The sequence below is a fragment of the Dermacentor albipictus genome, chromosome 1, assembly GCF_038994185.2.
Source record: "Dermacentor albipictus isolate Rhodes 1998 colony chromosome 1, USDA_Dalb.pri_finalv2, whole genome shotgun sequence".
Classification (NCBI taxonomy): domain Eukaryota; kingdom Metazoa; phylum Arthropoda; class Arachnida; order Ixodida; family Ixodidae; genus Dermacentor; species Dermacentor albipictus.
The window spans coordinates 522,450,102-522,475,868 of NC_091821.1; the positions used below are offsets into that span (position 1 = coordinate 522,450,102).

The following is a 25,767-nucleotide window of genomic DNA, read 5'->3' on the forward strand; positions in this document are numbered from 1 at the left end:
GTGCTTGATGTGCAGCATTGTTGCTAGGTCACCACTGTAGAGCTCGAAAGGACAAAATATTCATCGACGATTACGATACGCCCTATAATGCGAAATTTGACCGCAGCTCTATGCGTGTTTTCATTTCATGATATACGGCGGGCGCAGACAATCTGTCTCGTGCGGCACGTACTAAACGGAGTGAAGTGTGGTGCGTCTGCGTCGCTAATCGGGAGATCGCGAGTGGCAGCGCGTGGGTGACGCGTTGGTGCGATTCACAGCAGCCAACACCCTTTCATGCTGCGCTTTGTTTCCATATAGGTAGCGCGCGCTACTGCGATGTCATAAGGTAGCCATTTTCATCACACAGCCTGTGTTACGCGGCACTGTGCTTTTCATCTCACGCTTTGGTTCCATCACCAACGAGAGCGGCCCTTCGTAGCGTGGAAGTCGTGTCACCAGTGTCAGCGGCGAATATACGCAAGGGTAGCCGTAGCCTTACTCGTAGCCGGTCACCATTGACGCTTGCAGGAGCAGTGATCCCCATCATACACTCTGTTACCGTGGACTGACGTCAGCAGCTGCCTCCGTGGTAGAGCGTAGCCCTCCCAACCTCACGGCACCCTGTCCCCTCCCGCCCCCCATCCGTAAGCACAGAGGAGATCGACCACGCGGCTGCGGGTGCCTAGGCCGCTTTCCAGCTCATGGTTCCGCTGCACGCTCCTCCTGCGCTTTCTTTCATTTCACGCTGCACTAGACGTTCGCTTTCATTCTTCGCGAGAGTCGTTCGCTCGGTTACGCCGACGCTTGCCGCAGGAGCCTGCGCCTAAGTGCTGCGCTATAAAAGAGCCGGAACGTAAGCAGCAGAGCTGATACTGGGCCCTATACCGCTATGCCTTTATTTTCTTCGTTGTTCTTGCTGTGAATGCCCCATGGCTTTGTAGCGGATGCTTGCGCTACACCGTGAACACACCACGCCCAAAGCAAGGGGAACGGCCTCGTAATATCGCTGACTACCTCGCCGCTACTCAGCGGAGCCCTCAACGACCTTCCCATTCACCGTCATGAGAACGCTACCTGTTGCCGCAGCACCGTTAGTATACTGGCCCAATTCCGTGGCCGGTCTCTTACGTTGAAAACTAAAATCAGCAACGGAGTAACCTATTGAGGTGTCGTTGCCATACCTTGAAATGCTGAAGCACCACCGCTGCCACCAACGACGCTACTAGATCTATATCTTTCTTTGTAGATCTATATCTACATCTTTGTGGCGCTGTTTTTCTTTTTTCAAGTATGTTACATCATTGCACCCACATCAAGCTCCTGCTGAAAGATCTATCTCTACAAAATAGAAATGACATGCCACCATCATGACTAAGCGTCGAGACCAAGAGTACGCTGAAAACAGAAGGCCCGACGACGCGAAGTACCAGCCACAGGTCAACGTAATATAGGCGTGATCCGACGCCAAGACCTAAGTGCAACGCAAAGCCAAGAACTACCGCCGTTGATTTACTGACTGATGGCCAGTACGCCATTGCTCTAGTCGGCACACGAGCCGACTACTGTGCCCTCAGTGGACCCTTGGCCGCCAAGTTGAATAAACTCAAGATTGCTTGGGAAAGCCCTCTAATCGGGATAGCAGGAGGATACCTGATAACGCCGTCCGGAATTTACACGGCAGGAGGTACAGTTCATGACGGGACTTCGTTATCTAGACCATAAACCATGGTTATCTTGAAGCAGTGGTGTCGTAAGGTAACTTTCGGCATGGACTTCCTGACCCAACACGGCACAGCCATCTACGTAAAGTTCAAGTTGGTAACACTGTCCACAGACCAAGAGGTACTGCCACAGAGGACTCTCAGGCATCGTAACCTAAATGTAAATAAAATATGTATCCCACCACGCGTAAGCATCGCGATTTCCGTCGCCGTAAAAGCAGCCGCATAACATCGAAGCCATCGTTGAGAGTGACCATCAGCTGCTGCTCTACCGTGGCATCGGCGTCGCAAGCAGCATCGTCTCGTTACGCTGAAGTAAAGCACAAGTAATGGTGATGAACTGCAGGCAGGAATGAAGCACCTAAACAAGAGTACAAAGATCGCATACATGGAAGAAGTGACAGCAGTCAGCGATGCACTTATCCGCTAGGATTCCGCTTCTGCTATAACGATGGTGCATGCTCCTGAAACAGTTTTCTATAACATTCCGTGTCTTCGCAGCCGTAAGCAGGAACAGCTCAGAAATTGCCTCCCTGAATGCAAGGACTGCTTTTCATAGTCATAAATGATTCGAGGAAACGAGTTGCTAGGCACCGCATAATAATCAAAGAATCAATCTTGACCACTCCATCAAACGCCGCACCGAGTTCCTACAAGAAAGCGAGAGGCCAAAAGCAACAAGCCAACGAAATCATCTAGCCGTCAACGAGGTCATCTAGCCGTCGAACAGCCAATGGGTGCCTCCTGTGGCCTTAGGGAAGAAGACGGATTGAACTCCGTGGTCTTGCGTCGATTATCGTCGCCTCAACAAAGTCACAAATACGGACGTATACCAACTTGCAGGCAGAGACGTCGTACTGGACCGACTCTCCAAAGTATTTTCGTCGATGACCCTCCTGACTCGCTACTGCGAAGTCGATGTTTATAAGAGGGATAAGGACCGTCTGTATCATGCCAGACGACATATATAAATTCAGGGTCAAACAATTTGGCCTTGTATTCTGCACGTTGTATTATTAGTGACTCAATATTTATTTCAGAACGCTGTTCATCTGACACGCCTTAACTCTTTGCTGCCCGACATTAATGTCACTTCGAAAGAGATTGCCAGCAGTCCACTTGCCTGCATTCCCAGATGTACAACAGCAGCATAGTTTTGTTTCCAACTAATTACAAGTCCTGATAGTACGCGATTAACGCTAGATGCGCTCGGCGTTGTATATCAATGCACAGGAAGAGCAAACGGCTGAGCAGGGCGAGCGCGAACACCAACAACAGCAGCCGTCTTCTTCCTCGTCGTCTTCTGCTGGCGCCCGTATTTCTCCCGACAATCACTCCTAGCCGAAAAAGGAGCCATCTTGCTGACCGATTGACTAGGCCGCACTGGTGGGGCATAGTGCGGCTTGAGTCGGTCGACATGAACAGTTTCGCGTCCGCGACGCCGTTGGTCCGTAGATGGCTGGATTGGCTCATTGACACAGTGGACCGGGGACGTCTGCTGTAGAACCCGGTAAGGGCCATCATACTTTGAGCTGAGCTTTGTAGAAAGGCTAGGAGTAGAGGAAGGAATGCGGAGCCATACCAGCGTTCCAGGTGAATATGAAGGAAAAGTCAAGCTTGCATCCCGGCCATGTTTCTGGCTGGCCTGGTCTTGAGCGGTAAGTGAGCGAGCAATCTGATGACATTTTTGGGCATAAGTGGCGGATTCGGATGGAATCGTAGATCCGGAAGCGTAAGGGCGATGCAAAAGAATTGTGCCCATGAACGAAGAAGGTTAGCGACCGTACAGAAGAAAGTAGAGAGAGAATCGCGTGGTAGACTGAATGGCGCCATTGTGAACATGTCGCCAAGAGTACAATTAAAGCATTTAGTTAACCAACGGTTTGCGGATGATAGGCGCTTGTAGTTCTATAGACAATGTTGCATTCGCGAAGGAGAGCTTCTACAGTTTCAGATAGAAATAAATGACCACGGTCACTCAGTATCCCGTGACGCACACCATGTTGAAGAACAAGGTTGCGAAGGATGAACAAGCCGTCTTCACGTACTGTGGCTGCCGGGAGCGCTGAAGCTTTGGCGTAGATCATGAGATGGTACCCGGCGACGATGGCCCAGTGGTTGCAATGTAGGGTGTACGGTAGGGGGCCGTACAAATCAATGCCGCTATGGTCGAAAGGCCGGGAGGGAAAGCGGACCTGAGAGCGGACCTGTTTTGATATGAGGTGTGCTCTTGCGGCGTTCGCAGTTGGAGCACGAGTGGACGTAGTGCCGAACGAAGCAGCACATTCCTCGCCAGTCATCATCATCATCATCATTATCATTTCTTAACCCTTAAGGACTCTTAACAGGGCATTACGTAAAGGGGGTACAGTATTGAAATAACATATAATGCAGTGAATACTATTCCACAATGAACCAGCTACGTTACAAGTACAGAGCGCACACACACACAAACAAAAGGACACAGTAAAGAGCAGTGGAAAACACAAGGCAAAAAAAGTAAACCACAAGGATGTGATGGAGCAAGTAATTAGGGATAACCTAACAAACAAAGAGATAATTTGTAAAAAGTGATTGACACCCAACCAGACATTGAAATACAAGTCAAAGTAAACAAAGCACAATGTAAATCAATATCTTCTATTGGACAACGCCTGTAACCTAAAAGCGGTGCGAGAAAACAAAAAATGCGTCGTTCAAGTTATTTAAGAAAGAGCTCAGTTAAGGACTGCCTGAATTTTTCTGGATTTCTCTCATGAGCAACTGCTTCGGGAAGGCAATTCCAGTCTTCAACGGCTGCGGGAAGGAATGATTTGTTGAATGCAAGAGTCGAACCGTGAAGGCATTGGACTGTTGGGGCCTCCCCTGCCCAACAGACACTGCATGGACTGGATCCAGGCGCTGCCCGGCCTTTCTTTGGACGCTCCGTGTGCTCCGCCGCCAGGAATAGCTTTTCCTTCGTCCATTGTCTCGCAACCTGGCACCGAGTCACTTGGCACACTTCTTCAAAAGCCTGCTCACTTGCTCGGCGCATTGGGCTGCGGCACTGTTGCCGTGTCAGCGCACTCGTCAATTATGCACCTTCAGGTTAGTTATTGCACGTCGTGCAACTTCCGGAGTGATGATGTATGCTTGATAGCAGTGTCGTGGCCCCCTGGTTGTTTGAAACGTGTTCGTGAAGCAGTACTGTGTATCTGGAGCATGTTATTGCTTAGCGGGGATATTGAGGAAAACCCGGGGGCAATGACTAAAGCGCAAGAAGAGAAACTGAACTCGGTTTTTGACGCAGTTACCCGCATTGAATCAAGCCACACACAGCTTTTGGATTCTGTCAACAAAGTTTTGACCATGCAGATTACCGTGCAAAATGAAGTGGACATACTTAAAAAGCGAGTTCTTGCACTTGAGTCACAGGCTGGCGTGGGAGCTTGTGCGCAGGTTCCACAGTCTTACGAAAAAACATTTTCGGCCATGCAAGACAAAATTGATGATTTAGAGAACCGCTCCCGCCGTGCGAATGTTCTGTTCTTTGGAATTGATGATACCGATAAAGCGGAAACGTGGCAGCAATCCGAAAACCTTGTGCGTCTATTTTGCTCCGATAAGCTCGAACTAACTGTGAACACCATTGTGAGAGCGCACAGACTAGGCGCATTTTCGGCAGATAAGAGACGACCAATTATAGCAAAGTTTTGTAATGAGAAAGAGGTTGAATCTGTTTTAAACATGGGCATCAAGTTGAAGAACACAACACTTAGTATCTCCCGGGATTACTCAGCCCCTGTACGTGAAAAACGCCGAAAGCTCTTGCAGTTCGCTAAAAGTATTAAGAAAGAAGGCGATCGCACTAAGCTCGTTTTCACCAAGCTCTTTATCAATAGATATGTGTACGTGTGGGACTCGGACAACAACTGCGCAGTTCGTCTTAATACCAACGAACGGGGCACAGAAAATGTAACTGCTATAAATGACCAGACCGAATGACGCACTAATACATGCTATCCCGCTACATTAGTGCCTTCTTTACACAAAGCGTAATTGCCCTCACGTGATATTGGCTTTTTGTACACAAATATACGAAGTGTTCTCCCAAAAACTGTTCCACTGTCTTCATTGATAGATTCCTGTTCAGCTTCCATAGTGGCTCTTACCGAAACCTGGCTGAACGATACTGTTCCTGACAACTGTATCTTGGTCAGCGGTACAGAATATAATTTTTTTCGTACTGACAGGCTTCAACGAAAAGGAGGTGGTGTTCTTATTGCCATAAAACATGATGTAGTGGCCGTTCCCGTTGCTGTTAATTCATTTCTTGAATGCATGTTAGTTTCCCTCAAGTGTGGCCCGACGTCCTTTGTTATCGGTGTATTTTATCGCCCTCCTGATATGACGTGCACGTTCGCGAGCGAATTTCGCAGAGTTTTGGATGATGTGGTAATCCGATTTCCCAGCTCGGTATTAATTATTTTCGGTGACTTCAACTTTCCTTCAATAGACTGGTCAACGCTCACAGTTATGTGCAAAGATACTGAAGCGAACGAATTTCTTACCACTTGCCTTGACCACTCGCTAACACAAGTAATAGATCAACCTACGCGGCACTCGGCAACCTCTGCAAATATTCTCGACCTCATCCTTACAAACAATCCTGACCTTTGCTCTGATATCACCCACTTAGGTGGCCTTTCTGACCACGCCATTATCACCGGCAACCTCACACGCCCGTTTAACACACGACAAGCCACCAACAAAAAAATCAGATGCTACAACAAAGCCAACTTTGCTAATATGAATTCGGAATTATTGAATTTTTCAGAGCACTTTATTGACAGGCACCTATCATTCACGGTAGAAGAAAATTGGCTTCTGTTTAAAAACTTCCTCAAAGAACTAATAGAAAAATTCATACCTACCATTACAATAAAAAGCAACCGTACTACTCCCTGGTTCACGCAGCAGCTTCGGCGTTTAAACAATAAAAAAAAGCGACTCTACAGACAGGCCGATAAAAACGTTACGTCGGTTTCTTGGCTGCGTTACAAAGCCTGCGATAAAGAATACCAAACATTACTTAAAACCACACGCCGTCATTTCTTTTGCAATAACCTAACATCTATGCTTAAAAATAACCCTCGAAGATTCTGGCGCATCGTGAATCCCAAACAACATCCTGGTATCACTCTTCATGATAGCAACAACATTTCACTTCCGGAATCACAATGCGCAGAGCTTCTAAATTAGACATTCACGGCTGTTTTTACCTGCGAGGACATTACTACTGCACCTATGAAGGATTGTATATCTGACATTGACATGCCAGAAATTGATGTAACAGAAGCGGGCATATTTTCCCTTTTAAGTAAACTGAAAATTTCTTCTACATGTGACCATAATGGTATCAATAACACTATACTGAAAAATACACGCCATGGCATCTGTAGTATTTTGACGGCCCTTTTTTCACAATCTCTCGCGACAGGCACTATCCCTGATGATTGGCGAATAGCCAAGGTAGCACCCTTTTTCAAGTCAGGCGACCGTTTTTCACCATGCAACTACAGACCTATTTCGCTAACAAGTACCATATGCAAGGTCATGGAACACGTCATTCACTCCCAAACTGCCAAATACTTAGAAAGCCACAACATAATATACCAGTATCAACACGGTTTCCGCAAGGGCTACTCTTGTGAAACACAACTTGCAGGGTTTGTTCATGACTTAGACTCATCCATTGACGCTGGTTTACAAGTAGATGCAGTTTTTCTTGATTTCTCCAAAGCTTTTGATTGCGTTCCGCACCACAGATTACTTCTCAAACTTTCATGCCTAAACATTCACCCTAACGTCCTCGCATGGGTTAAAGATTTTCTTTCCTCCAGGCTCCAGTTCACTTCCGCTAACAACTACAATTCTTCTTTTGCCCACGTTACTTCCGGTGTCCCCCAGGGCAGCGTGCTGGGTCCTTTACTTTTCTTAATATATATTAACGATCTTCCTTCTTGCGTAACCTCCCGGGTTCGTCTCTTTGCCGATGATGTCGTAATTTACCGCACAATTTCCTCTGATATCGATCGCCAATGCTTGCAATCTGACCTTGATGCTATTGCCTCATGGTCCTCCAAATGGCTAATGTCGCTTAATATCTCTAAAACCAAGTTCATGACATTTAACGGCCGAAAGTCTCGAATTGAAAACACTTACTTCATTAATAACAGCACGATTGAGTCTTCCACTTCCTACAAATATCTTGGCCTTCATTTCGAGTCTGACCTAACGTGGCATCACCATATAAATATAACCCTGGCAGCTGCTAACCGTACTCTTGGAATACTAAAACGAACCCTCAAGCAAGCGCCACCACTCGTACGAAAACAGGCATATACCACAATCATTCGCCCAAAAATTGAATATGCTGCGGCAATTTGGGATCCCCATCAGGCATATCTAATCTCTAACCTTGAAGCCCTGCAGAACCTTGCTGCTCGATTTATTTTTTCAGATTATTCTACATTCACCAGCGTTACATCTTTAAAAAATCGTGCCGGTTTGCAATCCTTGAGCCTTCGTCGAAAACATTCCCGCTTATCCCTATTTCATAAAATTTTCCACCATTCCTCACTTCGTGATGATTTCTTTCAGTCACCGCCAATTATTTTTCCTCGTCGCGATCACCCAAACAAAGTCAAACGCATTTTGTGTCGGTCATTAACTATCGCTTAATCATTCGTACCACGCACTATCATCGATTGGAACGATTTACCCTCATACATAGCCATGGAAACTGACACAGCCAAATTTAAGGAAACAATTTGCACTACTGTGAGAACCTGTTAAAATGTTGTGTTTCCTTATTAAGTGTGTTTCCCTGATAATTTTTATGCTTTGTGATTTGTTGCTTGCTCCTGACGTTTTTATGTAACGTTTTTTTTCTTTTTTTTTGTTCCTTATGATGACTACACTGACTCGTTGAAACAGAAAACATATGTCTTGTAAATGTTTTTCTTTTTTTGTATGCTGTACCTTTTTTTGTATGCTGCCCCCCCCCCCCCCTATGTAATACCCTCCTTCGAGGGCCTTTAGGGGTATTGTAAATAAATAAATAAATAAATTGGACTCAGTTGGAGTTGAACAGGCGGCGAGAAGTTCGAGTGGGTGGCAGTAACAGTGCACCATGCACGTTAGAAAAGTTGTGATATAGCTTATGGAACAGGCTGAGACGTGAGATTCTGCGTATTACTGACAAAGGGGGCAGTTAAAGAGGTGATTTATAGTGGGTTACGTTGACGTGTGTTATACAGTTTGATGAAATTAATCGGGCCACACGATTTTGGACCGGCTCGAGAAAGGTAATTAAATTATTTTGCTTAGGGCTACAAATGGGAGAAGCATATTCGAGTTTGTACCTAACGAAGGTTTCGTAGGGTATTTTTCTGATTTCCGGTGGGGACAGACGTAGTGTTCTTTTTAAGTAACCTAGAGACCTTGAGCTATCAGTTTCAACATTCGAGATATGCTCCGACCATGTCAGTTTACTGTTAATGAGGACGCCTAGGTATCGGTAAGAGCTAGTATGCCATAAAACTGTCGAATTAAGGGAATACTGAAAGATGATATGTTTTTTTTTGCGTAAAACAACCATGCATTTGCACTTTGAGGAATCCGGCTCCTTCAACCAGCTCGAGCACCACGTTTGAATTAGGTTTAGGTAACGCTGTAGGAATGACTGATGACTACTGTTTGAGATTCGACGATATACAACGCAATCATCAGCAAGGAGGCGAATAGATGACGTTATTCCACATGACAAGTCATTTATGAAGATAAGAAAGGGAAGCGCGCCAAGAACTGATCCCTGAGGGACGCAGGATATTACTTGTGCTGCTGTTGAAAGCTTACCGCCAATGACTGTGAAATGAGATCGTGCTGTTAGAAAGCTTTGGATCCATGACAAGGTAAGCAGGTCAAGATTAAGACAATGTAGTTTGGCCATGAGACGACTATCGGCTACATGATGAAATGCCTTTGAAAAATTGATGTATATGACGTCGGCCTGAAAAGACGAATTCAAGTTCAAATAAGATCTGTAGTGAATTCGAATAATTGTGTTTCACATGATAACTCGCGGAGAAAGCAGTGCTGCTTGGGGAAAAAGAAAAAATTATTATCGAGATGAGTGGTGACGTGGGAAGATATTAGGTGTTCCATTAGTTTGCATGCATGTCAGCGATATAGGCCGGTAATGTTACGAGTCAGAGCAGTTGCCCTTTTTGAAAAGCGGGGTTGCTTTGGCAGTCTTCCATTCGTGCGGAATTTCACCTTCTAAAAGGGAGTGCGCAAACACTGTCAGGAAGATGCGACTCGACACGTCCTTACTACTTTGAAGGAACTTTGCAGGAACATTGTCAGGTCCCGGAAGACTCGAAATATTTAATTCGTTAATGAGGCACAAAATGCCTTCAACTATGATGACGACTGGCGGCATTGCACCAAAATTTTGGCTAGGAAGCGCTCGTACACCATGAACATGTTCAGAGGTGAAAACAGACGAGAAATAGGAATTCGTGAGATTAGCCCGCTTATCAAGTGGAACGTCATAGCCGTCTGGATGAACAAGCGCAATAGTATGGGATGGATTCTTTGGTTTTAAGATGCTCTAAAATTTTGGGGGTTACCGCTAATGATACTTTTGAGATCCTCATAAAGAAACTCTCGTTTCGAGTGCCTCAAAAGACGTGCATATTCGCGCAGGCAATCTTAGTGTTTTTTTTTTTCCTTTAGATGTTGAGGGCGATTTCTGAGCGACAGGATATAATCTTTTTTTCTTGCGCGATAGTCTCTTTAGCGAGATGTAATACCCGGGCTTGCCTGCATCGCCTCCAATGCGAATCAAAGGGACGTGTTTGTCAATTAGGTTTCGAATTTGCTGTTTGAACAGCAACCAGTTATTGTTAACAGATCGTGAAGAAGCAGATTGACGAAAATATTCGTAGAATGATTCTATTTCGGAGTGAATCGCCGAGAAGTTGACCTTCTTGTAGCTCCTGATATATTTTTTGGCTGTTTCTTTAAAGGGAAAATATAGGTGGAGTGATACGGCTTTGTGATCACTTAGTTCTATGACAACGAGCACTGAAGAAACGAAATCCGGGCTTGAGACAAAAACAAGATCGAGTATGATAGAGCCCCGAGTGGGCGAGTGGACAGTTTCAGTAAAGTTGAACAATAGGGTCAACTGAAGGAAGTCTTTGGAGAATAGTAAGGATGCGGTTGAGTTCTTCCAGTCAATATCAGGGTAGTTGAAATCGCCACAAAAAATGCAATTGGCTTTGGCGAAACAGGAAGTCAAACTAAATAGAACCGAGTGCAAGTCATTAGTGAAGGTGCGGTCACAATCCGGAGGGTGATAACGTGCTGTAAGTATGTTCGTTCATGGTTTGATTGACATTTTAACGCAGACAATCTCTAGGCTGCAGTTAATCGCAACGGAACATGAGGCTATATAGGATCGAACAAAGACCAATGCACCACCGCTCCTACGTGAAGCCCTATCGTATCTATGAGTAATGAACGAGGAGGCATGCTGCAATAGTTCATCGCTTTCCATGTCCAGAGTTAGCCACGATTTGGTGAAGATGGAAGCCCGTTTCACGATCCTGAAAAAGAGCTTCCACGACATCCTATTTTGGTAAGTAACTACGGACGTTCGAAACCGCACCCTGGTTCAATGACAGGAGTGGGAATGTCAAGGGCGAACGATGAAAACGGTTGAGTGCAAGCACTTGTTGGTGGCAAGCATTCGAATTCGATAACAGAGTCAGTCTGAGCGTTTTAATGAAAACGCGTATTGCCTATGCTAAGCTTATCGAACCTATAGTCTTAAACGGAAGGCTTCTCACCTGCGCGTAAAGATAAAGAATCTCCCTAGCCAGGCGCACACGTGCGGAATAATCTTCCCGTATAGCAAACGATGTGCCTTTTAACTTTCCGCCACAGGAGATAATTCATGATTAATCTTTACACCGCGCGGACTTCACGATATTAGGGCGGTTCTCCTTTTCTTGGAATCAACCTTTTCTAAGGGCCCATTCAATGTTTTTAGTATCGACTGATACGTCCAGTTTGTCACCAAAGAATGGAATAATCTGGCCCTCGGACTACTCCCAAGACTCGACAACCACGTCACGGAGACAAAAAAAAAGACCAAGTTGCAGCGCCGAAGTCTATTCTCCGAGTCGTCGCATTTTTCAGTTAACGCTTGCACTTCCGACGAAAGTTTACAAATTAGAGAACCAGCCTCAGGGCTATGAATAGGATGCCACGATGTATTTCCTTCAATGGTTTGCACAAACTTGTCGACGTGGGTGGCAAGGCGTCCAACTAAGCTATCTGTATTTGACTCTGCACGAACGCATTAACGCGAGTTCGGTCAGGATGGAATTTCGGGTTATTTTGAGGCGTTAAGAAGCACTATAGATTTTTTCGAGGGTGGGTTAGCGTCACCGGGATCGGGACCATGCAGCGGTCCTGATCAGCGTCCTCATCAGAAGTGCGGCGGTGGCGTAGAGGTAGAAGATCCGCTTCGCGTGCAAGAGGACCGTGGTTCGAAACCCGGTGCCGCGAAATTTTCCACCGCATTAAAAGAAAAATCCGCGTGTTGATAAAATTGCATAAACAGGCCTGGAGTGTGGCCTGATCCCGGTGAACAGAACCAGTAACGCACTCCCTCCCCAGAGCAGGATTGGCCAGCCAGGTGCAGTACTTAGCCACAACATCCTATATGAACACTGCAATCAAACCCCAGCCCACAGTCCCCAACAGCTGCGAACCGGCTGACTACGGCAGCGGTCAGACTTGCGATGCAGCAGAGGGTGCTAAGAATCCCTGGCTCCGGACAGGCCGCCATTGGAAACTGAAGCTGGCAACGTTTATTGCTCTAACATTATCTACTGAGGCGAATCTAGCAGTGCTATTGGAGGAATTACAGCGCAGTAAATGGGAAATAATAGGGCTCAGTGAAGTTAGGAGGACGAAAGAACCATATACAGTGCTAAAAAGCGGGCACGTCCTGTGCTACCGGGGCTTAGCGGAGAGACGAGAACTAGAAGTCGGGTTCCTGAATAATAGGAATATCGCTGGTAAGATACAGGAATTCTATAGCATTACCGAGGGGGTGGCAGGTCTTGTGAAACCTAATAAGAGGTACAAATTGGAGGTCGTACAGGTCTACGCACCTACATCCAATCATGATGACCATGAAGTCGAAAGCTTCTATGAAGACGTGGAAGCGGTGATGGGTGAAGTCAATACAAAATACACTATAGAGATGGGTGACTTTCAATGCCAAGGTAGGCAAGAAGCAGGCTGGAGACAAGGCCGTGGGGGAATATGGCATAGGCACTAGGAATAGGAGGGGAGAGCTATTAGTAGAGATTGAGGAGCAGAATAATATGCGGATAATGAATACCTTCTTCCGCAAGCGGGATAGCCGAAAGTGGTCGTGGAGGAGCCCGAATGGCGAGATTAGAAATGAAATACACTTCATACTCTGCGCTGACCCTGGCATCATACAAGATGTGGACGTGTTCAGCAAGGTGCGCTGCAGTGACCATAGGATGGTGAGAACTCGAATTAGCCTAGACCTGACGAGGGAACGGAAGAAACTGGTACATAAGAAGCCGATAAATGAGTTAGCAGTAAGAGGGAAAATAGAGGAATTCCAGATCAAGCTACAGAACAGGTATTCGGCTTTAACTCAGGAAGAGGACCTTAGTGTTGAAGCAATGAATGAACAATCTTGTGGGCATCATGAAGGAGTGTGCAATAGAAGTCGGTGATAATTCCGCTAGACAGGATGACACAAAGCCATCGACGGAGACGGAAGATCTGAACTAGCAACACCAGTGTATGAAAGCCTCTTATCCTACAGCTAGAATAGAACTGGCAGAACTTTCCAAGTTAATCAACAAGCGTAAGACAGCTGACATAAGGTAGTATAATATGGATAGAAATAAATATGCCCTCAGGAACGGAGGAAGCCTAAAAGCAGTGAAGAAGAAACTAGGAATGGGCAAGAATCAGATGCATGCGTTAAAAGACAAAGCCAGCAATATCACTACTAATATGGATGAAATCGTTCAAGTGGCTGAGGAGTTATGTAGAGATTTATACAGAACCAGTGGCACCCACGATGATAAGTAAAGAGAGAATAGTCTAGAGGAATTTGAAATCGCACGAGTACCGCCGGAAGAAGTAAGGAGAGCCTTGGGAGCTATGCAGAGGGGGAAGGCAACTGGGGAGGGTCAGGTAACAGCAGATTTTTTGAAGAATGTTGGCCAGATTGTTATTGAAAAACTGGCCACCCTGTATGCGCAACGCCTCATCCCTTCCAGCATACCGCAATCTTGGAAGAACGCTAACCTAATCCTAATCTATAACAAAGGGGACACCAATAACTTGAAAAATTATAGACTGATCAGCTTACTGTCCATTGCCTACAAAGTATGTAATAAGGTAATGGCAACTAGAATTATGAATACCTTAGACTTCCGTCAACCAAACGACCAGGCAGGATTCCGTAAAAGCTACTCAACAATACACCATATTCACACGATCAATCAGTTCATAGAGAAAGGTGCGGAATAAGCTAACTCTTATGTATAGTGACACGTGTACTTATACTTATCGGGCGACCACGTTTCGCCGCCTAAAGGCCAGAATTCATGGAGCGAATATACGACGAATAGTCGGCGTTCGACGCCCGGCGGCGTACGCGCGACGCGCGGCGGCGGAGAAAACGTCGTTCGCCGCCGATCTAGCTGGCGCAGAAAAGTTCGTCGGGCGTCGGCGATACCGGAAGCGGCAAACGAGCGGCGCCCCAAAGCAAGCCAATCAGGTCTCACTATTCGCCCCGACTTTCGACTAGGCTTCCCCGCTTGTCCGTGTATCCCGATCCCGCTCTATCGTTCACGCCGGTCTCCCGCTTTTCGTAGTCATTGTGGTATAAACTTTTTTAAAACAGGGTTGAAGTGCCTCAGACAGGCTGGCCAACGTTTCGATAGGTGGACCTATCTTCGTCAAAGGCGGCCTCGTCATCCTCGGCGTGTTAGTTTTAAAGGGTTAGTGTAGTGACGTCACGTGCGGGTGTTGTCGCTGGTGGCTGGTTTTAAAGAGAGAGATTACAAGAGGGAACAGGCGTTCTCGTCCGACGTCTGTGAGCCTCATTCTCAAGACGAAGGGACAAGAGTGTGAGAGTGGGCACGCGGGGAGGAAAGGAAGGAAATAGAAGCGGACAAAAGGGGGGAAAAAAGGAGAAAAAAAAAAGCAGGGGGAGCCAGGGCCGTGCCAAGACACAACAAAGGGGGGGGGGGTGAAAGAAAAAGAAAGAGAAAAATAAAATCTTTAAGAAATACGGGGGCTTGGGAGCGTGTTGGGGATGCGAAGGGTTAGGAGGTATTCTGGGGAGTCGTTGGCGGCATGTTTTTGAGGCATTAGAACGGCCGGTCAAACTGGCAAACTGGCAAACAACATTACATAATGCCTCACTTTCACTTTTGAATATCCTCAAAGAACACTGCGAAGAGCAAATCGAAACTTTTAACCACAGACTTAGGAACATAACCCTGACACCAGATGAGAAGAGAGATTTAGAACATTACGGCGAAAAACAATCTAGAAAATTGGTTCAAAAACAAAGGAAAAAAGCAAATTTTAATCAAAAAACAACCTTCCAGCCAAACAGCCACCACACCCAGACAAGAGGGACCTCGAGCTTAGAAGGACCAGACAGTAAAAAATATTTCAAAATTACTCGACCTATTGCTTGACCGGCCGTTCTAATGCCTCAAAAACATGCCGCCAACGACTCCCCAGAATACCTCCTAACCCTTCGCATCCCCAACACGCTCCCAAGCCCCCGTATTTCTTAAAGATTTTATTTTTCTCTTTCTTTTTCTTTCACCCCCCCCTTTGTTGTGTCTTGGCACGGCCCTGGCTCCCCCTGCTTTTTTTTTTTCTCCTTTTTTCCCCCCTTTTGTCCGCTTCTATTTCCTTCCTTTCCTCCCCGCGTGCCCACTCTCACACTCTTGTCCCTTCGTCTTGAGAATGAGGCTCACAGACGTCGGACGAGAACGCCTGTTCCCTCTTGTAATCTCTCTCTTTAAAACCAGCCACCAGCGACAACACCCGCACGTGACGTCACTACACTAACCCTTTAAAACTAACACGCCGAGGATGACGAGGCCGCCTTTGACGAAGATAGGTCCACCTATCGAAACGTTGGCCAGCCTGTCTGAGGCACTTCAACCCTGTTTTAAAAAAGTTTATACCACAGTGTGCCATTCCATCTGCCAGCCCCTTTCTTGTTTTTGGACTTTCGTAGTCATGGCATCCAAAGCAGCGCGGCTGGAATTTAACAAGTTAATTTCGGCTGTTCCGAAGCGTGCCGTGCGCGCGTTGAGCCACAGTACAGAGCCGCGGAGTTGGAGGAGCCGAAAGTTGTTTACCCGCCCAGTGTTGCCACAATGCATAGCATCGCCGCTTTCTTTAAACTACATCGGCACATGAATGTATCAAACACATAAAAAACACAAGAAACCATTTCTAAACAAAATTTTACGCGTTTTTAGAGTGTTCCACAATACAAAAGCGATAACAGTTGTCGTTAAAGTTTTTTTTTGTGTCATGTGTTTAACTACAGCGCATGTGCCTCGTCTAGCCACACTGATAACAACGCAGCGACTGGCCGGCGGCGGCCGCCGTGTCTTTGCTCCATGTAGAGCAGCCCGACGCACATACGGCGTCGCGCCGCGGCAGATTTTCTGCCGCCCAAACATCATCGTGAAAGTTCGCTCCATGTATTCTGGCCTAAGGCAAGAATACATGGAGTGAACTTTCAGGCCAGAATACATGGAGCGAATATGCGACGAATAGTCGGCGTTCGACGCCCGGCGGCGTACGCGCGACGCGCGGCGGCGAAGAAAACGTCGTTCGCCGCCAATCCAGCTGGCGCAGAAAAGTTCGTCGGGCGGCGACGATATCGGAAGCGGCAAACGAGCGGCGCCCCAAAGCTAGCCAATAAGGTCTCACTATCCGCCCCGACTTCCGGCTAGGCTTCCCCGCTTGTGCGTGTATCCCGATCCCGCTCTATCGTTCACGCCGGTCTCCCGCTTTTCGTATTCATGGCATCCAAAGCAGTTAAAAAGTTCATAACAGCCATGGTTAGACAAGCTCACGTGCGCTACTTTCGGGTCTGCTTGCTTCGTCCGCGGGCGCGTTGAGCCACAGAATACAGCCGCGGAGTTAGAAAGGCGAAAGTTGTTTACCCGCCCAGTGTTGCCACAACGCATAGCATCGCCGCTTTCTTTAAACTACATCGGCACATGAATGTCTCAAACACATAAAAAACATCAGAAATCACTTCTAAACAAAAATTTTACGCGTTTTTAGAGTGTTCCGCAATTCAAAAGCGATAATAGTTGTCGTTAAAGTTCCTTTTTTGTTTCATGTGTTTCACTACAGCGCATTTGCCTCGTCTATATTTGAAGTCGTGGCTTAGCGCGAATTAAACTGCCTAGCCACACCGATAACAACGCAGTGACTCACCGGCGGCGGCCGCCGTGTCTTCGCTCCATGTAGCGCAGCCCGACGAACATACGGCGCAGCGGCGTGGCAGATTTTTCTGCCGCCCAAACTATGTACGAACTGGCCCAGATTTCAAGCCTTCTTCATCGTGAAAGTACGCTCTATGTATTCTGGCCTTAACTAATGCTATCGCACCGCGTGGGACGCGCCTGCATGTATCCGAAGTTTCTGGAAAGCTATCGATGCTTCTATCCGCTGTCTGTTGTCGCCGAACCTTGTGTTATCTCATTTCATCGCGTGACGCGAATGGTGTAGAACTTTGTGGAAGGAACGCGGGTCACAACAATTAGTCTGGAACATTCGATGACTTTTGCATAAAAGCCGACGCGCTGGACCCGCTGATCAGATTTTCGACGATCGCCAACTGTGTTCGCCGCTCACATTGTGCTTTAAGTGGAGCCTGTTTTGTGGGCACAGGTTCGCCCAGTAAAAGCTAGTTTTGCTTTTCAGAGTATTGCTAGTGGGTTCTTTAACGTCACGACCACGTGACCCCTAGAGGAGGTGCTTTTCGTACATGTACCGGACGCCTCCGACTAGCCATGATCCAAGCCTGGACCATAAAGAGAGCACCAACGTAGTCATGGACCATCGAGCAAGCCGTTGTCTACAACAGCTGCCCCCGGAGCACGGACTTCTACCTGAGAAGACCAAGAAGATTGAGGCCAAGACAACCACAATGGCTGCCCCAGTCTCACCCATCGTACTTCAATAACCGAGAGAGCCCGGCGTAGTTCCACCTTCCGTGGAACTACGCCGGAAGATCCGGAAACCTGGCTCGAAACTTTCGAAAGGATATCGACCTTCAATAACTGGACCTCTGAGAACAAGCTACGACACGTGTACTTCTCCTTGGAAGATGCCGCGAGGACTTGGTTCGAGAACCGGGAGTCCATCCTAGAAACATGGGACCTGTTCCGCAGTAACTTCCTGAGGACGTTCACGAGCGTTGTCCGAAAAGAAAGGGCCGAAATTCTGTTGGAAACCCGAGACCAACTACCCAATGAGATCATCGCCATCTTCACAGAAGAGAAGACCCGTCTTTTCCGGCATCCCGACCCGGAAATGTCCGATGAGAAATAAGTGCGTTTCTTGATGCGAGGCGTAAAGCACGAACTTTCCGCCGGACTAATCCGAAACCCGCCGAAGACCGTAGCTGAGTTCCTGATAGAGGTTGCGACGATCGAGAAAACTCTGGAGGTGCGCACCCGGCATTATAACCGCCAGGGGCTCACGCCGCAGTACGGCATCCAAGCAGTGGGTTCCGACGACCTTCAAGAGACCATCAAGGCCATTGTGCTCGAAGAACTGCGCAAGGTCCTGCCTTCGTCACAGCCTCAAGTGGCCTCGATCGCCAGCATCGCGAAAATGAGGTTCAGCGGTCGCTTGGGGTTCCTGAGGTACAACCTGAATTACCGCAGCCCCAGCCAGAAGCGATGACCTACACCACCGTCGCAGGCCGTCAAGGTCTTTCTCCGCGACTGCGCCAGGGCCCTGTGACACCGCAATTCCGTCGACCACTGCCGCCACCGCCGCCAGCACGCCCACCCGTCGCCCAGCGCAGCTACCCGAGTCCACAGCTTGGGGACCGCCCACTTGACATCGCTGATAACCTAGCCCCCACTCAGTGCAGCTCTAGACGACCGTCCCGTTCGCCGTCACCAGGCCGCTACCTGTCGCCGCAGCGCCGTCCATACACTGGGCCAGCCCGGGGCCGGTCAGCGAGCGCGTATCCGGAAAACCAAAATCAGCAACCGATGGAGGTGTGGTTGTTGTTCGTCGAACTGACGAAGATCCTCCACCGCCGACGAAGACGCCGAAGAAACTACCTCAATGACATAACGACACGCCGCCGTCCCGACGAAGTATGAAAACGAAGAATTCGACGACGAAACACGACCTGACGACGTCCCATACCAGCCACAGGTCAATGCGACACAGCCGTGATCCGACGCTACGACCTACCTGTAACGCAAGACAAAGAACCACCGACCTCGACGTGCTTCTCGACGGCCACGCAGTCACCGCCTTTGTAGACACAGGAGCCGATTACTCCGTCATGAGTGGACCCATCGCAGCCCAGTTGAAGAAAGTTAAAACTGAATGCGAAGGCCCGTTAATTCGGACAGCTGGAGGACACCTCATCACGCCAACTGGAATCTGCACAGCAAGAATTACCATTCATGACCGGACTTAACCTGCCACCTTCGTTATCCGGCAACAGTGTTCAGGAGACGTCATTCTTGGTGTGGACTTTCGAACCAACATGGTGCAATCATCAAACTGAAGTCGAGGTCAATACCGCTGTCGGAAGATCAAGCGATACCGCCGGGGAGCCCTCGAAGTCACCACGCCTTGAGTGTGCTCGAAGATCAAGTGAGCATCCCGCCTCGCTCCAGCATTGTTATCTCGGTCGGCATCGAAACGCCCGCTGACGTAGAAGGCGTCATCGAAGGCGACCAACGTGTACTGCTCGACAGCGAAATTTGCGTCGCAAGAGGGATCGCTCGACGGCACGGAGGAAACACGAATGTGTTACTGACAAACTTCAGCCAGGAGTTCACACACATCAACAAGGGCACGACTATCGCATACATCGAGGAAATTCTGGAAACCAGCAATGCGTTTGTCCTCTCGGATTCTGTCGCATCTACCCCGACGACCGTAGTTCCCGAGCCAGACTTCGACATAAATCCAAGTCTCCCCGTGATTAAGCGCCAACAACACACCAGTCTGCTTCGACGATACAAAGACTGCTTTTCGACGTCGTCGAGGATTCGACAAACACCAGTCGCGAAGCATCGCATAATAACCGAAGAGTGCGCTCGACCAATCCGCCAGAGCCCTTACCGAGTTTCGACTCGAGAACGCGAAGCTATAAGACAACAAGTCGACGAAATGCTGCGCGACGACATCATCCAGCCGTCGAAAAGCCCGTGGGCGTCTCCTGTTGTTTTAGTAAAGAAAAAGGACGGAACCCCACGTTTCTGCGTTGATTATCGTCGCGTGAAAAAAATCACGAAGAAAGACGTATACCCCTCCCACGGATAGACGACGCATTGGATCGGCTCTGCAATGCTAAATACTTCTCATCGATGGACCTCAAGTCTGCCTACTGGCAAATGAAAGTCGACGAAACGGATCGCGAAAAGACCACCTTCATCACGCCAGACGGCCTCTACGACTTCAAGGTTATGCCATACGGAATGTGCTCGGCGCCTGCAACGTTCGAGCGCGTGATGGACATGGTTTTAGCGGAATTGAAGTGGCAGACTTGTCTTGTTTACTTGGATGATGTCGCCCTCTTCACTGGAAATTTCGACGGTCGCCTTAAGCGTCTTCCGACAGTATTAGAGGCCATCAGCTCATCGGGGCTCACTCTGAAGCCGGAAAAGTGTCGCTTCGCCTACGATGAGCTTCTATTCCTAGGCCACGTCATCAGCAAATCTGGGGTATGACCCAACCCGCAGAAGACAGCTGCCATCACAAAGTTCCCGCAGCCAACCGACAAGAAGGCAGTGCGCAGGTTCCTTGGCGTGTGTGCCTACTATAGGCGCTTTGCCAAGGACTTTTCACGCATCGCGGACCCACTAACACATCTAACGAAATGTGATGTCAAGTTCAAGTGGGAAACGCCGCAGGCCGACGCATTTCAAGAACTCAAACGACGCATGTAGTCGCCGCCGGTACTTGCACACTTCGACGAGGATGCCGATACAGAAATCCACACTGACGCCAGTATCCAAGGCCTCGGTTCCATCCTAGTCCAGAGGAAAGACGGACTCGAATGGGTTGTATCTTATGCTAGCCGGTCACTGACAAAAGCGGAAGGCAATTACTCTACGGCTGAAAAGGAATGCCTCGCCATTATTTTGGGCTACAGCGAAATTCAGCCCTTACCTCTATGGCAGTCCATTCAACGTCGTCAGCGACCATCACGCGTTCTGTTGGCTACCTAATTTAGAGGACCCTTCATGGCGGCTGGCGCGGTGGAGCACCAGACTGCAAGAATATGACGTCACCGTAATATACAAGTCTGGAAGAAAACACTCTGACGCCGACTGCTTATCACGCGCCGCCATCGATCTCCCGCCGCTAAACGACGAGGACGACGACTCCTTCCTGGGAATAATAAGCGCGGAAGACTTGACTAAACAGCAGCGAGCAGACTCGGAGCTAAAAAGCCTCATCGAGTATTTGGAAGGGAACACCGACGTTGTCCCTAGGGCGTTAAGGCGCAGGTTGTCTTCGTTCACGCTGCAAAACAACCTGCTTGTGAAGAAGATCTTCTCACCAGTCATCGCCAGCTACCTTCTTGTACCGTCAGCGCTGCGTCCAGAAGTACTGCACGCCTTACATGACGATCCCACCACTGGGCACCTCGGATTCTCCTGGATGCTGTCGAGGATACAGGAAAGGTATTACTGGCCTCGTCTGACCGCCGACGTCGCCCGTTAAGTCAAGACATGCCGAGACTGTCAATGACGCAAAACACCACCGACAAGGCCAGCAGGGTTACTACAGCCGATCGAACCTCCTCGTCAACCACTCCAACAGATTGGGATGGATTTGTTGGTGTCGTATCCGACGTCAACATCCGGGAATAACTGGATAGTCATGGCGACGAACTATCTCACCCGCTTCGCTGAAACTAAAGCTCTACCAAAAGGCAGCGACGCCGCAGTGGCGAAATTTTTCATCGAGAAGATCCTGCTGCGACATGGTGCCCCTGAAGTCCTCATCACCGAGAGAGGAGCGGCTTATATAGCAGAGCTCACCAAAGCCATTCTGCAATATAGCCAGACAAGCCACAGGAGGACAACTGCTTACTATCCGCAAGCGAATGGTCTCACGGAGCGCCTGAACAATACACTCACCGAGATGCTAGCGATGTACGTTGAAGTTGAGCACAAGACGTGGGACGTGGTCCTGCCGTATGTAACATTCGGCTACAACACGGCGGTGCAAGAAACAACAACGATCACGCCGTTCAAGTTGGTTTACGGTAGGAACCCGACGACGATGTTCGACGCCATGCTGGCGCACGTCACTGACGAGTGGATTCTTGACGTCGCTACCTATCTCCAGCGCGCCGAAGAAGCCTGACAGCTCGCCCGCCTACATATCAAGAACGAGCAGCGTACCGACAGCCGACACTACAACATCTGACGACGCTTCATCGAGTACCAGCCCGGCGAAAGTGTTTGGGTATGGACCCCGATACGCCGACGAGGACTGAGTGAGAAACTATTGCGACGCTATTTCGTACCCTACAGAGTCATCCGACGTATTGGCGCACATCACAATCAGGTCATGCCAGACGGTATTTCGCATTCACAGCGGCGCCGCGCATGATCTAAAGTGGTCCACGTGGTGCGTCTTAAACCTTTTTACGGACGCTTTGCTACGAGTGCTTCTTTATTTCTTTCATTCTTTTGCAGCATCAGGTCGATGCTTTTTAAGAGGGAAGTATTGACACATGTACTTATATTTATCGGGCGACCGCGTTTCGCCGCCTAAGGAATGTTATCGCACAGCGCGAGACGCGCCTGCATATATCCGAAGTTTCTGGAAAGTTATCGATGCTTCTATCCGCTGTCGTTTGTCGCCGAACCTTGTGTTATTTGATTTCATCGCATGACGCGAATTGTGTAGAACTTTCTGGAAGGCACGTGGGTGCCAACGATTTGTCTGGACCAGCTGATCAGATTTTCGACGATCGCCAACTGTGTTCGCCACTCTCGTTGTGCTTTAGGTGTAGCCTGTTTTTTGGGCACAGGTTCACCCAATAAAAGCTAGTTTTGTCTTTCACAGTATTGCTACTGTGTTCTTTGACGTCGCGACCACGTGGCAATAGCTTTCATTGGTTACCAGAAAGCGTTTGATTCAGTCGAAACCTCAGCAGTCATGGAGGCATTACGGAATCAGGGTGTAGACGAGCCAAATCTCAACATACTGAAGGATATCTATAGCGGCTCCACAGCCACTGTAGTCCTCCATAAAGAAAGCATCAAAATCCCAACAAAAAGGCGTCAGGGAGGGAGATACAATCTCTCGAATGCTATTCAAAGTGTGTTTACAGGAGGTATTCAGACACTTGGATTGCGAAGAATTGGGGATAAGAGTTAATGGACAATACCTAAGTTACTTGCGATTCGCTGATGATATTACCTTGCTTAGTAACTAAGGGGACTGGTTACCTGCAGTGCATGCTCACTGGCCTGGAGATGCAAAGCATAAGGGTGGGTCTAAAGATTGATCTGCAGAAAACTAAAATAATGTTTAACAGCCTCGGAAGAGGACAGCAGTTTACGATAGGTAGCGAAGTAATGGAAGTGGTAAGGGAATACATCTACTTTGGACAGCTTGTGACTGCGGATCCGGATCATGAGACTGAAATAATCAGAAGAATAAGAATGGGCTGGGGTGCGTTTGGCAGGCATTCTCAGGTCGTGAACGGCAGGTTGCCATTATCCCTCAATGCAAAAGTGTATAACAGCTGTGTCTTACCAGTACTCACGTACGGGGCCGAAAGCTGGAGGCTTACGAAAAGGGTTCGACTTAAATTCAGGATGACGCAACGAGCTGTGGAAAGAAGAATGATAGGCGTAAAGGTAAGGGATACGAAAAGTGCACATTGGGTGAGGGAACAAACGCGAGGTAATGACATCTTAGTTGAAATCAAGAAAAAGAAATGGGCATGAGCAGGACATGTAATGAGGAGCGAAGATAACCTATGGTCATAAGGGTTAGGGACTGGATTCCAAAGGAAGAGAAGCGTAGCAAGGGGCGGCAGAATGTTAGGTGGCCGGATGAGGTTAATTAGTATAATAATAATTAACAACATGGCCACAATTAGTAAATGAACGGGGTAGTTGGAGAAGTATGGGAGAGGCCTTTGTCCTGCAATGGGCGTAATCAGGCTGATGATGATCATGGTGATTAGGACCGGAGCTCACCTCAATGTCTCCAGATAACATAAATAATAAGCACACAACATGATCATTAATAGCAATTGAACACAATAGCTCGCCAAGTACAATACGCCAGCGGTCAAGCATGTCGAGCGGGCGCGCCACCACAAACAAGAAGCGATCGCTAAAACAAGAGCAAGATGCGTGTGGCAGTTAACTAACCTGCACAAAAAAGGTTATTTGCGTGACCGAGTTCCTTGCGGTGGTGTGCCCCAAACTGGCGTCCGGCGAGGGCGGTATATGTAGATACGGGTTTGCTTCCATGCTGATTGTTCCTTTTGGCCAGGTTATAGAGAGGGGTTGACTGCTGACGTTGGTGCTAGCAGGAAAACTGCTCCGTGAAGACTTTCGCCAACTTGAAGTTCTTGTGGCAGCTCGTAGATGCCGTCCACAATAACGACACCGGAAGTGCCAGCAAGGGCTGAGGCCGCAGTGGCCCAAAGAACGGCAGCCTGCAGGAAAAAGGGCATTTGCGTGAACGAGTTCCTTGCGCTGAGGTGCCCCAAACTGACATCTGGCGAGGGTGGTATTTGTAGATATGGGTTTGCTTCCGTGCTGATTGTTCCTTGTCTCCAGACGAGATGAGGGTTGACGGCTGTCGTGTCGTTGGCGGTAGCAGGAAAAGTGCGCAGTGAAGACTTTCGCCAACTTGAAGTTCTTGTGGCAGCTCGTAGACACCGGTTGCATTAGCAAGGGCTGAGGCGGTGAGGTGCCCCCTCTGGTGCCGCCATGGTAGGCCATGGTAGTAGTACCGAAGCCGTAATCGTGCATGCATCTTAGTAAAGAGGCATGGGCGCATTGCCGATGCGCATGAAAAGACGCACATATGTCAAAATGTAACTTGCGAGGAATCACTATTAACCACTTACGGCCATCCTGTATGCTGTTGCGGCGGTACAGGAGCATTTCATGGATGGAAAAGTGACAAGCACTACGGCGAAGCGAGGGGTCGGTTGTGCACGCTGACGGTTGAGATAAATACTTTAGAAGAGAGGCTATCCAAGGATCCCTGAGTTGCATTGCTGGCATGTCGGCAAATGAAAGAGACGAACAATCGGAGCTGGAGTCAGACAGAGTACCATGCTCATCGTGCAGTGGTGAGTGTGAAAGAGCGTTGGACTCCGAATGCATACGGCGTGAGCGGTAGACAACATGGATGTCATAGTTTTGTAGAGGAAGCGTTCAACGAGGTAGGTGACCAAATGGGTTTTTTAATGACGGCAACCAGCACAAGGCCGATCAGTCACGTCCTCGAATGGACGGCGGTCACATAAGTAAGGTCGAAATTCGGTGATAGCACGATTGCAAGACATTCTTTTTCAGCTTTCGAATAGTTCGTTTCCGCTTTGGTGAGAGGGCAGCTGGCGTAAGAGACGACGTACTCTTCGAAGCCAGACCTACGCTCGGCAAAAATAGCGCCGAAGCCGACTCCACAAACGTCCGTGTCGATT

The 25,767-nt window shown here is 48.3% G+C and overlaps 1 protein-coding gene across 2 annotated transcripts in view; it reads right to left on the reverse strand.

Annotated features, from left to right (window-relative positions):
- Positions 1–25,767, reverse strand: part of LOC135908148 (uncharacterized) — a 453,412-nt gene that overhangs the window by 258,727 nt on the left and 168,918 nt on the right. The window lies entirely within an intron of this gene.